The following is a 17634-nucleotide window of genomic DNA, read 5'->3' as shown; positions in this document are numbered from 1 at the left end:
ACTAGGGATCGCCTGTAGGAAACTAGAATTATTGCTAAATCGCATATTTTTGTTTAAGTGGAAAGAAATACTTATTACTAGGAGAAAAGTATTTTGCAAACAACTAAATTGTATCTGAAAGAATGTCATGTAAGTGAAGCATTTAAATATGTTGATTTGCGCATAACCCGAGTAAAAAAAAAAATGTGGGAAAATTTCTTGGAGATAATTATGAGAACTGCATTGTTTGCAAATGGATATTTCAGTTTCATTCGCAGTGCCGGTTTTATGCTATCACTTTGGCATGAACAAAGCATAGGTTACTCATACTGTTCTCTTCAGCTGCCAAAATTGTAGACAATCATCTAGAGTTTATTTCCCATCAGCTTATTTTCGTCTATTATATTTCTTTTTTGTTGATCATCTCTTGCCCTCATCCAGACATGGGTCTTCAATCGGAACTTATGCAGAGATCCTGCCAAACATCTCTCGTTTCTCGGCATGACGACAGCTTTGTGTATGTTGTGCCTATGAAAATAGGGAAATTTTACCGATAGGAATGTTTTCACTTGATGTCGGGGTGAAGGTTCATCGATCCTTGCTAATGGAAGGGTGGGTTGATGTCAAGGATTGATCGTTTCAAGGAGGGTTATTCATACCTGAGGGCATAAACATCTGTAAGTTAGCTTTACGGGGTACAAGGGTAAATAGCGATAACTTTAGTTATTATAAGTCCTTACACTGTAATTTTACGTGTATTTACAGTACGCTTCAATGAAATTACGCAGTAAGATCTTATTATATTAACATACATCTGAATCTGGTTTTCCATTCTTCTGTTTTGTGTTTCACGGATGGCTGTTGATGCAAATGAAGCGATAAAAATTTTTAGTTTTTGCAAGCTGAAATGTTATAAGGTTTTATAGTTTTCGGTGTCTGAAAAGGTCAGAAGTCCGCGTATAGTTTGAGATTCTAAAAGGTTTAAATAAAAAGTCTGACAGTACACGTGGATCAGCCTAGACTTCATAAAAATGAGAATTATAATTTTGCGGATACATATTTATCGCGTAAGAAGAAACATTTCTTTTCGTTATTTCAAGTGTAATATTAAAAAAAATAACAATAGAGATCTTAACAGCTTGATACTTAATTTTAGCAACAAGAAATTATTTAGGCAAGTCTTATAGGTATTTAAAATTTAAATTTTAGATCTGTGTTGTCCGAGAAATGATATTGGAAGTAAATTTTTAGCATTCTGAAGTATTATCTCAGAAATTGCTTTTTAAAGCATTGTTTAAGTTAAAAATGCTAATTTGAAAAAGTATGAAAATTAGCGAAAAGAATTGGCATAACGCATGAAAATAAATATCATAGGACACACTTCGAAAGCTTGAGTGCATCTTCTTTTCTGGTTGCTAGTAAGCAAATTTTTCTTATTCGATGATAATTTATTCAGCGCGGACTTACGGTATTTAACTTGGAATGATGTTACACTGTAGAAACCATTCAAACTTCCGGAGCAGAAAACGTGAAAAATCAACACTGCACCCTTAACGGAATTCAAACTATGACTATTCCTAGTGCCAGCTAGAAATAAAAAAAAAAAAAAAAAAAAAAAAAAACTTGCATTTCAAGAGTTTGCAAGAAGCAGTGAGAAAATTCCTTATATTCTCCTCCACTTAAAGGGTTCCCACTAGAGGATGCATGAGACTCAGCTGCCCAAATGCAGGTGGTGGTGACGAGTTACCATCCACCATATTTTTAGTTTGGAAGCCACCGCAGAAACTTAGAAATTTTTCGAAGCAGGAAACGTAAAGCAGCAATTGTGCTCCTGTCGAATTCAAACCACGAATCTTCTAGTGTTAGCTACACGTGCTAATCACTTGGACCACGACAGCACGCACGGTGGACATAAAATTCTTTATATACCTTTGGTATATGTAATCATTCTGTTTACTCAATTCGGATGATGAATAAAAGAGAAATTTTGATTTTCGTCAGTTGATCGAATTTCATTTGCTGGGAACAACAATCGGATAATAGACCGGATTAATAATAATCACATTTTTTTTTAATTTAGTGATATCGAGAAAAGAGGATTGGACACTAGATACTCCAAATGTATAATAGAATTGAAAGTCCGAATGAAGACCTCTAATCAAAACACAAGGAAAGAAAGATATGAAAAAATTAAAAAAGAAGTTATGATAATTTTAAGTACAGGTATTTTAATAACAAGGATTCCATATTTTTCATAACTTCTTTTTTAATTTTATATAATGAATATATGAAATAAATCATACTATTTCTCCATGGAAATTTTAGATTTATTTTAATTTTTACAACTACGGTATCAAATTCAGTCCCAGTACAGACGTCTCCCGCTTTTTTCGACAGGTTACTTGAAAACTTGAACTGGAAATACAGTCGAAAACTGAAATTTTTGAAAATCGAACTTAACTTCCTTTTTCTTTTCATTTCTTTTATTACCTTTTCTTTGTAAATGTAAAGAATAGTTAAATAATGCACTTCACGTGGGCAAAAATATTTAAAAATTTTAAAAGTCTTATCTTTAAATTGTGAAAACACCTGATTACGCATTGAGTATCCATGGATTTTCATTATAAAAATAAAGTGGCGAATGGACAAAACGTAGAAAAACAGTGAATGCGTGTTACTATTACGGAGGAAAACTGAAAATCTAAACCGAAAATCCACGGATTTGCCAAAATTGACCACTTTGTCACCTTCGCAGCAAAAAATTTTTATTGAAACTTTGAAACTGGTCACTTTCTGAACAGGAAATCTTCAAAATGTATTGCGTCGTTACTAGGAACTGAGTTAGTCTTTGAATGGCTACCCGGAAGTAAGGATCATTGCAACAGAAATAAAATTTAAAGCAGAAATGGCTTTAATTTCATTACCCTTCTTCTACATACACACACTTGAAGGGCGACTTAAGGAAGAGGCCAGATCTAATTGACCAAATCAAAAGGCTTGTAAGCCACCTAGTGTCCGAGCGGATAAAATTATTGAGCACTGGTACTTCGATCTCAGCTCAAATCCCAGCGAAAGGGCTGACTTCATGGCGGTTTTATTGGTTTTTCCCAGATGTAACATGAATACGAGGTTTCTTTAGAAAGTCCCGTGTAAAGGTATTCTTATACCTTTAAACAACTAGGCCTCGTGTACTTTGCTTTAATCAATTAACTTAACCCTAATCTCTAAAAATAATTACAATTAACATTCCACTGTATTTTTCTATGAAGAGTAGCAAAGCTTTTTTAAAACAGGAAACCTTAAAAAATCAAATATGTTTTTGGGGAGAATTAAATCCCAATCTTCTCATCGCTAGCTGGCTATGCTTGTCAGTTGATTGTAACATATGTGAGGAATATTTTTAATTATTCGTAATTCCTGAGAAACGCCCTTTTTCATTGATTTCTCAGTAATCCCAAGCTGATTTTTTATAATTAGAAGTTTCAACGGCTTATAAAAAATGCAACAGAAACGTTGAATGATAATAAATAAAATAATAATAGACAAAAGAATTAATAATGAATAATAAAAATTAAATAATAAAAGAATTAATAATGAATAATAAAATAAATAATAAGGATAAAAATATTGCAAATAATATAATTTCTGTTAAGAAAGTAAATAAAGATTAAAGCATTGTAAAAATTAAATTTTAATGAGTAAATTATTAACAAATTAATGTAAAGTCACAAAACTTTAAGTGAATAATAACAAATAAAATGTTAGTAAGTTAATAGTAAGAAGATGTTGTTCCAATAATAGAAGAACGGTAAGTTTTTCGGGTAGTATTTTGAGAAATCAGATAAAACTACATTTTTATTTAGGTTTCTATGCCTATTTAAAGGCCCTATGGACCGAATAAATACGGCCTTCGAAAAGATCGCTCTTTGACATACGAGATTTTCTTCCTCAATTCCTCGAGTTTTCCTGCCTATTTTGCTCTTCCCAAAGACAGTAAAGCATGCAGTCACTATCTACCCATAGTATCAATATGTTTCATTAACTACTTACTTAAACACATAAGTGTTTCGTTAATATTACGGCACCGCCAGCAGTTAAAACTGCTGAATCCTGGGAGTTCGACCTGGCGAAAATCCCAGACAATGCAGGCGAACTATTTGCATGGTTGATTTTCGTGCTTTTACCCAAGGTTTTGCTGTTGTGTGACATCACTGTCTTCCAGTACATTGTGTTTTCCCAAAAGCAAATACTCCTTTGTATCTCCATTTTTCCACTTGCGTAAGTAAGTAACGTTAACGTTGGGAACTGCCTAAAAAAACCTTGTTTGTCTATTGACATTGGTTTTCCTTATGTGTAATGTGAATGTGAACCCATTTCCCTTACAGAGGTCCTCCAGCTGGGCTATCTGCTTAGCTTTCATGGAGGCTAGTACCGTATTCTTATACACAAAAAGAATCTAATTATTAATATTGCAGTTGAAGTTGTAGTGTAACAAAGAAACTTGCCTTATTTGAGGATCGTTGCGCTTTTGTTGTAATTAAAATTTCACTCTAAAATTGAGAAGTATTGAAGGAGGTTGCATTTAAGCCCAGCAGGAGTTAAAGTAATATTGAAAAAAAAATTTCTCCTTTAATCAGTTGTTCACGTTTTCATGCTTTTCTACTATTTTATCCAGTTCCGAATTTGTTGATGCTGTAGCCTGTCTTTCGACATATGCTGAGGCAGAAATCCATTGTTTGCACGTTAAAGAAAATCTTAGCGTGCAAAAAACGTGCGACTGTAGAAAAGACAACTAGAACAAAACTATATACATTGTGCCTAAAAAAATGATTAAAGCCATTGTATAAACGCGTGTTACAAGATTTTTGCTTTAACTCTTTGACCGTAAAACACGGCTGATGAGTATAAACTGTCTTGATGTTAAATATTATTTCTTATTCCCCTGTTATTTAGAGTGCAAACGTTTCCTCTTCCCCTCCTATACGTGGTATATTTCGAATGATAACAAATAATTCAGAAATGCTGAAGAGAGGTTGGCGGAAACCTGTGTCTCTAAAAGTGATTTAAGAAGGGAAATTGAAACCTCAGACATGTTCATGTCTTGTCAGAGCCAGATGTTTTTGACCCTTCGAGCGTCGATCTTGGCGGTAAGAGCTCTTCACGCAAATCATTTAAGATGGGGGATTATAAAAGTCAGATCGCTGAAAAATGGGGATTATAAAAGTCAAATTAATAAAACTTCATTCAAGCACATAAATCTTTCATCCTTCTCAGCTAAGTTATCGATTTTTTTATAGCTGAATAGCTTTTTGAATTACATGTATATATTTCAGTAATATTTATCAAATTTCTCTCTGCTTCGTGATTGCTTTCAGCCTGTAGTTAATAACAGGCTGCCTAAAACCCATGTGTATTAAAAAACTTGCTTTTTGTTTAATTCGCTTTCAATTAATATTTATCTTATGTGAGCAAAAGTAGATTCATTGCGCCTATGAAAGATTAGGATGCCACCCGAAGGGATAATGGCTAGTGACTCTGACTACCGTCCCGAAGGACCCGAATTCGAATCATAGATAAAGCATGGATGTTGTAAATGTATAGCGTAAATGTAATACACTCTAAATACGTTGGGAGCCGAAAGTCCTCTCGTGTGGTTTGGTGATAGGGGAAGAGATGTAGCAAAGCCCCGGGCTGCTGTCCCTCCAAACTGGTATTGAACTGGGCAAAGTCGTAATGTCACCAATATGGTGATGTCTTGCCAAAGATAGACATATTGTTACACTCCTTGCCACGGTTAAATTCATGGGCTTCTTCTGATTAAGTAAGACTAGTGAGATTAATCACAAGAAGAAAAAGATTAGGCTTGAAGTTTTTTCCAACTGAATCCGGCAAATTTGCCCAGCAATGGCTATATAGTAATAATATGCTACAATATAATTTATAGTGGGAATAATTATTAACGATCTTAATTTACTTTCTATATAGGTTGTTTATTAGAGGAATGAAACTTTTTGTTTTATTTCATGAATTCTCTATGTGGTGGGATAGATTCACAAATTGAACAAATAGAAACCTTGCTTCAACAATAAAAATCGAAATTAAACAAGACATTCTTCAACCAACGCAACAATCGTCCAGCAGTTTATAACAAAGATAATGTTTTATTCCAGTCATTCGTTTTACTCGCTAGATTAAGCGCGGATGTTCTATTCCCTAAGGGAAATCTTATATAAAAGCGCGCCATTTGAAAGAATGTTAAAGATACAGAAAAACGTAATGAGAATTAGAGCATTGTAATTCTTGAAGGCATTCAAAAAAAAATGTCGAAAAACGTATAGCATTTAAAGTATTGTATGACAATGGCTAAATATAGTAACAAAGTGTTCTGGATAAAGTTTTCCGGGAACCTCGATTTACAACCTCTATCTGCAACAGTCTTAAAATTCTGTTGACGCACTGTGTATATAAACCCTTTAGAAAAGGTCCGTTACACTGATTTCATTTTCTTTGAACTGCTAAATTGCTTTCAGTTTTAGTAAGGGAGCTTCGTGCATTCAAAGTCTTCTTTAAATATTCTAAACTTTTCGAATATATTTAATGTTTTTTCCTAATATTCAAAGTCTTCTATATATAATCAAATCCCTGATCGTATATCCAATGTCGTCTTCTCGCATTTAAAGTCCATTTCACATATTCAGGATCTTCATCGTATATTCGGAAATTAAAATAAGAGCCTTCTTTCTATTAGAAACTAAACAATGGCGTGAAGTACCCAAACCAGTAAGTTAATCAAGGTGAAGCTGGAATCTCAAGCTAAAGAATAAATGATTTATTTCAAACATCAAAATTTATGGATCAATTCTTTCCCTTGATCTTTCTAATTGAAAATTCACATTTGAGTCCTGTAAATGTTTTTTTCAAAGGAGAATTCATTCTGTATCAACGCTTATCGATATCTGCATCACCCATTTCAGAAACGGGGTCGAAAAATTAAAGAGCTTTCAGAAAAACTCGTATCCAAGCCAAATTACGAAACACTTAAATCGTTAATTCAGCACTAACTCTGCCAAACCTTTTTCTAGCCTTCGATGCGAGCATGAAAATTAGCACCAGTTACTCCATGAATCAATCGGCGACTGAAAGGAAATGTCCACTCTTCTAACCTTGAATAAAATGCATCTATAAATGATCTGATTGTTTCACTTAGAGGGCTACTTTTTTTTAACAGTAATGGCGCCCAAATTGGTTAAATACTGATAGCCGTAGGCAAGGTCTTCAAGTAAATCTTGTCATCATTTTTTTCTCGCTCACTTTCAATAGTAAATGCCTTGAAGACTTAACTGGGTCAAATAACATGAACATTAATTTATTTAGAAAGCTGAATTAGCTAAGGCTGGGGGGGGAATTAAACTATTTCGATCGATACACGTGCTACCTTTCGAAAAAATGTAGAAAATAATGAGGAAATGATTATGATTATATTAGATATCAGTACAAAAAAAGCTGGTTTTTTTTACAATTAATGCAAGCGTTAGCTGTAGTTACGGGCGTTGTAGAGACTTGTTTTAAGACAGGGTGACCAATGTAAAGATTTTGTTACATTGTGGGTTTTTAAAAATATTATTATTTCCATTTTTCTAACTATAGCTATTTTCGGTACTTTAATAGCATTATTTTAACATTTCTACACTGCTACTGGAAAGCAGCATTTCTGCTAATGTGTGCCTATGAAAGCACACATTAGCAACAATACTGCTTTCCAGTATTCACATAATAAAAGAGTTAAGCAAAAGGTTATTACGCTTTCAAGTACGCTTTTTAATTTTTCAAGTACGCCATATAAATGAGAAACGACTTAGGATTATGCTTCTCATTTATATGGCGAATTTTAAAGTAAAACACTCAATGCTGAATTATTAATTCAGGTCAATCTTGGTTGAATATTGAACGTGACAAATGCGTTTCGTTGTTCATAAATGGGCGCAGGATTATATAAGATGCCGGAAAAAATATGGTAGAGTTTTGTGTAATTTTGGTAATAGAAGCATTCAGCTAGATATGCCCGAGCTTTTTTATCTCTCTAAATGGAATTTTTAGAAGAATCCAATTGCATCATCTACAGCAAGATGGACACTATCTCTTTTTTCAACTGTGCAAGTAACATTAAAACGAGACGATTGATTGGATAAATGGATCCATTCCTTAACCCTCACATAATCTGGATATAATTCAATTCGGTTTTCATTTTAGGAGCTGTATGTTTTCATATTTACAGTGAAATGATTCAGACCTTTCAAGAATTTAAGGACAAGTTTACTTCAGTAATTAAAAATATTAATTCAGACCTATCATTGTTAATTTTGATTGAATAAGAATTATGTTTTCTGGATCTATGTTAGATAATAATTGCAAGAAATGTATCAGAGAGTATTAAAATAGTATTTGTTGCAACATAAACTAATACAAACTCCATTACAGATTTTCACACATATTATAAAATATATATTATCTGTTATTTTACCTATTTCTAGACCATAATCTTTGTGTACATTAAGGCTAAAAATTTTTAAATTGTTCGAAATGAAGTAAGTTGGTTATAATTACCGCAACTTTCAGTAAAGCTGGTTTTTTATTTTTTTATTTTTTAATTTTTTTTTTTTTAGTCCAAAGGGGCTTTGTTCCTAAAGGACTATTGTTTTTTCGTTTTGCGATTTTGCTTTGAATCACTATAAATCTCCGTTTCACTTTTCAAACTGTTGCCACCAAATGTTAGAGTACTGCATTATATTTGAAGAAATTAAATAATGAAAAATCTGCATAAATGTATGTCTATTTCTCGCATTGTGATAAAACAACGGTACATAGAGCTATCGAATTTTGAATGACATAATCCTCCTACGAATATGGCCAGGTGGAAGACCAAATTTGAAATTTGGAATTTGTTTTATTATCGATTGCATATTTTGTAAAACTTTAACGAATTTTTGATTAACAAATTCAAGGATTTTAAAGCGAGCAATGGCAACACTCTACGGGGGGGGAATCTTTTTATCTTTAGCGCGCGGAACTGTGTATCGGAAATTCTAAAGATATGCTCATTTTAAAATTATTTTGCGGCATTGCTATTGAACTGAATTTTATGGTTTAAGTGCAAAGAACATGATATTTAATAAATAAAGGTAACACACAAAACGTTAAAAAAATGCCCCTTTGGACGTAATTTAAAATCTGAAACCTTTCAGATATTTTTTTAAAATTTTTTATTTTGTTTATTTATTTATTTATTTTTGTTAAAACATTTTTTTTTTAATCGAATGGTGGGTACTTGCCTTTTTGTCAGCATTGGTCACTCCTAAGGCCAGAAATGACAGCCATTATATTGCAGAGGCACCTAATAGGCGGCCATCGTTGCCTCCTCTGAGGGGACAGACAATTTACATTCGTGACTTCTCGGGTATTCCAAACCAGGCCCTTCGGTATAGCAGTCGGCTTCCCTAACCACTAATAGCAATTACATGACGTATTTCCTCACTGGTCATGGGCCCTTTCCTTCATACCTCTGCCGCTTTGGCTTTAGAGAGAATGGTAACTGCGAATGTGGGGAGGAGGGTCATCCAGATCATTTTGTGTTCTCCTGCCCACACACAGCACTTAACAGCCTCAAGCAACCAGGAGCCAGATTCTGGCCAAATTGGTTCCAGAATCTACAAAGTAACAGAGTTGCCCAGCGGAAACTGAAAACAATAATTGACTACTGTACTAGCAATTACTCTTCTGACGCTGGAAGATAGTAGCCATATCGTACATACTTGAGTCGTATGTAACACACATTAGGTTCTAACAATGCCATTTCTAAGCACAGTTCTCTTAGAAATAGACATCGCACCTTCAGTATGGCATTAACTCTGCCTGAAATGAGATATTTATTAACCTGAAAACAGAATAATTGCTTTGCAAAGCCTAGCAGTATGCACGTTAGAAATATGTAAGCTAGTTCAGTGTGTCAGCAACAGAGTATGTATGTTCAATATGTAATTTTGTATTTATGCTATGCCAGGTTTTCATACACAAAGTTTGTACTGTACCTGATTGTTGTACTGTATCTGTACATGTTAATATCTTTTATTTATGGTACCTAATTTATATTAAGGATCACGCGTACCTCAATGTCATGCATCTTGTAAACTTTAACTATCATGATAACGTATATGTATGGGTGTATATATCAATATGAGAGTATGTATACTTCTATTTGTTTCGGAATATCTATGTATGTAAGTGTGTACTATATATCTGTATATGAGTTTGTATCTATATGTATATACATATATTTTGATTGTACTCTTCTTCAAGTGCCTTGTATGCACATGTATATATTTCTTTGTACATTGTTGTACTCAAGTGCCTTGTATGCACATGTATATCTCTTTTTTGCATTTTATAAATGTCATCTGCTCAGTCGGGGCTGCCCAGGGCTGGGGCGTCTGGTAGCTAGTGGTTGACTCCCGCCGAGTTGGTAACCAATTCTGCATGGATATATCTATACCTGGGTCGGAAGCCAACTCAGCGGTTTACCTTCCCTAACCACTTGGCTTTCGCCGTGACATTGGAGTTTTTGCCGCGTGACGCGGACGACACACAACGGTACGTGAGAGCTGCTACTGAACAGCCTGCTTCGCAAAGACCCTCACTCATCTGGGTGCCAGCTCATACGGGAATAGAAGGAAATGAGAGAGCAGATGTTGTTGCAAAGGAAGCAGCGAATTCATCCACTTTGCGAGAAGTCCCGACCCTTAGGCGAGTCTCGGACTTAAAGAGTTGGACATTCCATCAGCTCCTAAGAATATGGCAAGTACGTTGGGATCAAGCCTCCACAGGGAGACGTGTTTACAATCTCATTCCCAAGGTCAAGACAACAATCTAAACTAATAGCAATTACATGACGTATTTCCTCACTGATCATGGGCCCTTCCCTTCATACGTCTGCCGCTTTGGCTTGAGAGAGAATGGTAACTATGAATGTGGGGAAGAGGGTCATCCAGACCATTTTGTGTTCTCCTGTCCACACACAACACTTAACAGCCTCAAGCAAACAGGAGCCAGATTCTGGCCAAATTGGTTCCAGAATCTACAAAGTAACAGTTGCCCAGCGGAAACTGAAAACAATAATTGACTACTGTACTAGCAATTACTCTTCTGCCGCTGAAAGATGGTAGTCATAAAAGTCTATATAAGCTAGTTCAATATGTCAGCAACAGAGTATGTGATATGTATGTTCAATATGTAATTTTGTATTTATTCTGTGCCAGGTTCTCATACATAAAGTTCGTACTGTATCTGTGCATGTTTATAGCTTTTATTTATAGTACCTAATTTATACTAAGGATCACGCGTACCTCAGTGGCATGCTTAACTTAACTATCATGATAACGTATATGTATGGATGTATATATCAATATGAGAGTATGTATACTTCTATTTGTTTCGAATATTTATGTATGTAAGTGTGTATATATCTGTATATGAGTTGGTATTTATATGTATATGCATATATTTTGATTGTACTCTTCTTCAAGTGCCTTGTATGCACATGTATATCTCTTTTTTGCATTTTATAAATGTGTAAAACAAACTCTAAAAATAAAAATATAAAAATATCTCTTTTTACTCGAAGACGAATTCAGAACTCATCAGGGGAAAATGAATTAAAGCTTCATAAAAGTCGATTAATATGTTTCGAAAACGTGTTTCGTTCTCCTGGTTCATTTGAGATCAAAAAACGAAAAATGAATCTATTAAATTTTCATTTAAGACATTATAATTCCTATAAAACCGAAAAATATAATGGCAAATGTACCAGGATTTTCCCTACACGCCTTAGAAACTCTTGGAAAAACGAATAAAATATAACAATGCGCTAAATTAACTACTAAAAAAAAGAACTTTATATTACGTAAAATGACTATTAAAAAAATCAAATTGGTCTAAAATAATTATATGCGAATCCGAAATTCGAAACCAAATAAATATAAAGAGCAAAACAAATATACTTTAAACCAAATTGTCATTAAAACAACACTATAAAATTGGGTGGTCTCCGATTATGCTAAACTAAACTTTTAATACAAGAAAACGAAAAACTTTTCATAAAGATTCTTTAAATAATAAAATCAAATCTGAGCCTTTATCAGCTAAAAACTGGAAACCAATAAGTAACAAAAAATTTTAAAATCGCAAACTTACTGAAATCTTAGGACGACCTTCTAAACGAAAATATACGTAATTCTTCAGACGACCAAACTGCGTTCCTTGTAGAATTCAACGCTGCTCTGTAGAAGAAAAAATATTATAGTCCTTAGGAAAAGTAAGCGATAAGGTTCAAAGTATAAAAATTTGCTTCTTTATTAAAATATAGAAGAAATTTCTACTTCAAAGAAAATTTATTTCTATTCAGATTTCCTTGATACTTTGTTTTATTTCTGATGTTCCAATGTTTACTGAGATTGAGTGCAGCTGATAAGATTCTTTCTGAAATGATAGCTGTATATAATTCCATGAATTTATGCTGTCCTTACTTGATAATTTTCAAAATTGCCTTGAAATATCGACTAATTTCATTAAAAAATTCCAGACATTGTATTTCGCAACTATAGAGAAAATAATACTTAAAATTTACTTGTTTCCTTTTAGCTCTCCGAGACTATGTTTCCCTTAAATAAAATTAAAGTATCGTTTTAGTATGAAGCTCAAATTTAAATTCCTATTTAATAGTTGTTGTGTATACTGTTTGTAATTTACGTCTGCGGAAGTAAACTTGCATATTATTTATAAATTATGTGTCGCAGTAAGCTTAATTTACCTACGAAAGGTTTTGAAAATACCACAATTTGTTTTCTATGCATTCGCAGATTCTCACTTTTTTTTCTAGTAAGATTTAACTCCTGTCGTTTCTGAACTGTTCCCACATTGCTGGTTATCGAAATATTTTATGTCTGTTGGTGTTAAAGAGCAGCTAATCACTAAGACTTCTCTAGTAATGCTAATGAGTTGTAATTTACGGCTCATCTTAAGTTCGGCGTTCAATCCAGGTGGAAACGAGTATTAATCGACCCAAAGGTCTTTGCTTTCTATTTTCATATTCAGCATTCCTTTACATTATTTTGTTTTCCTCGCGAACTTAACCTAGCATTTGGGTGATGTAGATTCATTATGCGAAAATTATTTTTTTCTTCATTTACTAGATATTGTTATTTACATTCATCTCCTATACCAAATGGTAACGATTTAAGTTTCGAACCAAGTTATTTTTAAATAACTACCACGGAATAGTATTTTTTTTAACGGATCTACCATACAACTTTGAAAAGATGTTGATTTATTATGAATGCAGCACCTGAGTGCAAATATACTGAAACGTGGTTTATTGTAACGCAAATAATGAGCATGTCGCTAGTTAAGGTAACTGTACGCATTCTTTCAAAATACCTTGCAAAGGGGCAAGGGACTGGATTAATTAACCCTTTGCTCCCCGAGACTTTTCTTAGTATTAACTGCGAATTTTTATCCCACGATTTTTAGGGCTAATGTAAAATGTATTCTTTTTGAAAAGCTTTTTAGACTAGTCACCTTTCTGCTGTAAAGCATCATTCACCATCTGCACGACTAAACATTAGTAATTTTTTTTCGGTTATTGATTCCGATAATGAACCTAGCCTCTTTCGTGTGTCAATAGACTATAAAGTGTAAATAATGAAAAACCTAAGAGCTATTTTAGGATGTCTAAAGAAAGGACTATCTTTGGAAACTCAATCAATTTACTTTTCTTTTAAGCATGGGTAAAACCACGCAACTAAGCTGTTGTGTCATGAGAAGCCAATCGCGAAATAAACTATGAGTGTTTCTTGATTTGGGGCTGTAGATCATTGTTGGGGCAGTAATGGACATAATAAAAATTATTTTGTACATTAGAACACTGTTACAGTCATTTTTCAGCATCTAATTTTGATCGGATGTCTGAAATTTGTAAATAGTACATACTGAAATTATTTAAGGAATTCTGGCCTGATGTGAATTTTAAGAAATATTACAATTTGCATAGGAATCATAATAAACTCGAAATATGCAGGGTTTATTATAATTCGTCGGTTTTCAAAATGCTTTATGTTGTAATGTATCGTAAAAAATAGTACTTTATGAAATAAAATTTTAAAAAAATTCCGATCGCTAACTTCATTCTTGAGAAGACGAGGGGAGCCCTAGAGTTGTTATTTTATTTAAATGTCTTATCGTACCTATCTGTGGAACTATATTAACACTCACTGTATATTTCATAGATTTATAAGGTCCCTTTCTTAAGCAAAATCAAATAGTAACAAAAATAAGACTGATCAATAACGAAAAAATATTGAACTGAAGTAATAAGTGCGATGATAAGAATAGCCATTAACTTAAGTTTATACTACATTCGTATAAGCTATTTCCTTTTTGCGTTTAAATTTTTTAATAGCAATCTGTAGAACACTGGTAATTTTTTTTAAATTTAAGTAGGTTTTGATATATTTGAACTTTATATTTTTCGTAATTCAAAGTACAGGGAAACCTCCTTAAGGTGAGGACTGCTAGTGATCACCTTAGGGATGATTAGCCAGGGTATATTCAATACCGATATTTACGTTCTAAAAGAACAGTGGCCAGTTTTAGAGATGACCGCTCATTGCATTTTATTTGACTTACTTTAAAAAGAATCATCAATCATCAGTGGTGAGTCTCGGTTTTAATTCACAAAGCCTCCATAAGCTGGATGTGTAGGTTTTCGTAATTTCTGTGATGTGAATTTCAACCAGATTCCTTCAGAAATTTCTCTACGAGAAAGTTTTCTGTCAGGTTATCTATTCCAAGGAAAGAGTGTTTTTATGTTTTATAGTACGCTTCTTTTTTCTGGTTTAGTTCCAAAAAACAAAATGTTGCAAGTCCTGCAAGATTCAAAATTCCGACACGCTGATTGGGCAAAATGGTATAAGATATATGGGTATGAAATATATGGAGTGATAAAAAAGTTTCATATTTATAGTAGTGCACTAATTTTATGACGTGTTGAAACCTTGTTGAGCTGATATAAAAAATATTCCAGAACTCTAAGATTGGAAAGGTACTTTTTTCCGCTCAGGTAAGTATGTTGTGCAGATACTGATGGCGTTCTTGTTATCAAATATATTCAAAGTTGACTATAGTACGGTCTGACTTTGTTTTCTCCTCAAAACCTGTGATGTGAAGCACCTCTGTGATTGTGGCGTGAAAGTGAAAACATGTTTGTTTTCGTAAGAAATCTCCGTACCTAATCCAACGAATTCTTTGCGCTTCCTCTTGGTATTGCAGCACAAGCTGGATTTTATTAAGGGTTGTAAAGTTTTGTGAAGCACAAACTGGGCTTTCTTAAAAGGAAAACCCTTCTGTTCTATAATCTAGGTGCGTACATTTTTTTTCGTTTCGATTAATTAAAAATTTTCAGCTTCGATTACTGAAGAATCCCTGAAAAAAAAATCACGTTGGATGACATAAAAATTGTAGACTATTCTATGCCTCAGATAATAGACTTCTACTAAGAGGTAACATGGTTCATCAATGACATGAGACAATTTTCTGTCACTGGCGGCAATTCTTTTAGAGTTAAGTATCGTACTGCCCAACCCTGGAATAGAAATACTTTGATAATCAACCCCATACAGAAACGGAAAAGTATGTTTGGATGAAGCCGCAAATATCAAAATAAAGAAAGTCGAATATCTATTTAGTATGAACATTGATTTACATATCATGATACTAAATGTCTTTTAGCTAGAAGTTATACTTCCTTCGAACAATTTGCAGTGACAGTTAAGATCAGATTATCATAAGGCATTCTTGAGATTTCTTCATATTTAACATTTAAAATAAAATTAACGCACAAAGATTTCTTCGCATTTAAACGAATGCTAATTTAAAATTCAAAAGAAAATAGGCTTTTATTTCTACTGCAGGATGAAGTAATAATGTGTATATGTACGACACATGATTCTCTTCCTATCTTTTTCCCCGCGAAGTTCAAAGCCTCTGGTATCAGAATACCAAATCGAGAAATTATGTTTCTTACATAACATTGCTCAACCTCCGTACGAAATGCCATACATCGACTTAGATTCCAAATTTACGTCTGAATGCTTTTTTATTCAAATTGAAACTATTTGATTCTTTCAACAACAGGAAGTGCTATTCTTTAAAATATTATCTAATGCGAGGCTTGTCTTTGATTTTGTGGGGGGGGGGGGGGAGGGTATCATTTTCATCTAGCCTGAATGGAATCTTTTTTCGTCATGAAATATATACTTATGCTACTTTCATATGTAATGAGGGGTTCTTTGAATCTAAGAAAAGGGGAATTTGTATCAGAAAACAATATAGCTTTTAATGCATACAAGCAGTTTGATTTGAATAACTTAAGAAAAAAAATTCCAGAAAGTTGTTTCAAGGTGTAGCGAAAGTTATTTACCTGAATTTTTGATTAGCTTGGGTTTAAAAAACATAATGCGCTTTTACGTGTTCAAATTGCTCGCAATTCTGAAATTTTTTCAAGCATGACCGCTGATTTCATTCTCATATCCTTTGATAAAATTATAAATGCAATGACAGGGACATGAGATACTCCATTAGCTGTCATTTTTAGTATTATTATATTGCTATTAAGTACTCATTAATGGAGGAGTTTATTCAAATTTAATATTTCCTAGGCAAGCAGTTTGTAGAAAACTTTCGGCTTACTTAGAGAGATAGGCATAGCAGATGTCTTAAACTGCAAGAGAAGATAGAAAGCCCCCCCCCCATACGCGCGCACACTTTTGCTCATGATTAACATTTGTGTAGATCTTTGAATTGAAAGAAGTATGTTTTGCAATACTCAGAGAAAGGTGAATTCCGAAAATTCGCCGTTTATGGGAATTAAAAATCTGAGCGGCATTTTAAAACTTTTCTCTTAAATCTTCTGCAGAAGCAAGCCGAAAGCGAAACTGAGGGTGAATCTTAAACCGCAAAATGGAAAGTTGATTTCTGTTTAATATTTTGAGAAATTTTTCTTTAAGGCTCTAACCACCGCTTTAGATTAATAAGTTAGAATAAGATTTAAAAATCCAAAATTAATTATGACAGTAAAGCAATCTTACAGAAAGCAGACAATGAATTAAAGAGGTTCCACAGTTCCAAAGCCACAAGAACAAGGCAAGAACTGTAATGATGTGATCAGCATTGCATGTTCTTACCTAAAAAAAAAAGAGCTTTCTTCCATGCTTGATGTAGCAGCATAGATGGTGCATCTTAATTAGTCTTGAAACTAGACGTAACCTAATCTTTTAGGAATTCAAGCAGATTTGCATTTAATTTGAATTCATGTTTTCTTTTGAGTTCTGCTTCAAATTCTTTTACTAAATTTTGCTTATTTGACTATGGCAAAATACATGAGGGCTATCTGCCTAAGAGAAGGGAGGCTCTCGTGGGAGATTTTCTAAGGAAAACTGGCTCATATGTACCTTACACACGGGAAAAACCTCGAAAACACCCATGCAGCCAGCCCGTGCGCCGGGATTCGAGTCCCAGATAAAACTACCAATGTTCAGCGACTTTACCGCT

At 33.6% G+C, this 17634-nt stretch overlaps 1 protein-coding gene across 4 annotated transcripts in view; it reads left to right on the top strand.

Annotated features, from left to right (window-relative positions):
• LOC118188762 (uncharacterized) overlaps window positions 1-17634 on the top strand; it is an 819948-nt gene that overhangs the window by 407683 nt on the left and 394631 nt on the right. The gene's annotated exons all lie outside the window — the stretch shown is intronic.

The sequence above is a fragment of the Stegodyphus dumicola genome, chromosome X2 (genome assembly GCF_044657685.1).
Source record: "Stegodyphus dumicola isolate Sdum_Otavi_A_Nest chromosome X2, ASM4465768v1".
Classification (NCBI taxonomy): domain Eukaryota; kingdom Metazoa; phylum Arthropoda; class Arachnida; order Araneae; family Eresidae; genus Stegodyphus; species Stegodyphus dumicola.
This window is presented reverse-complemented; position numbering and strand designations above follow the sequence as displayed.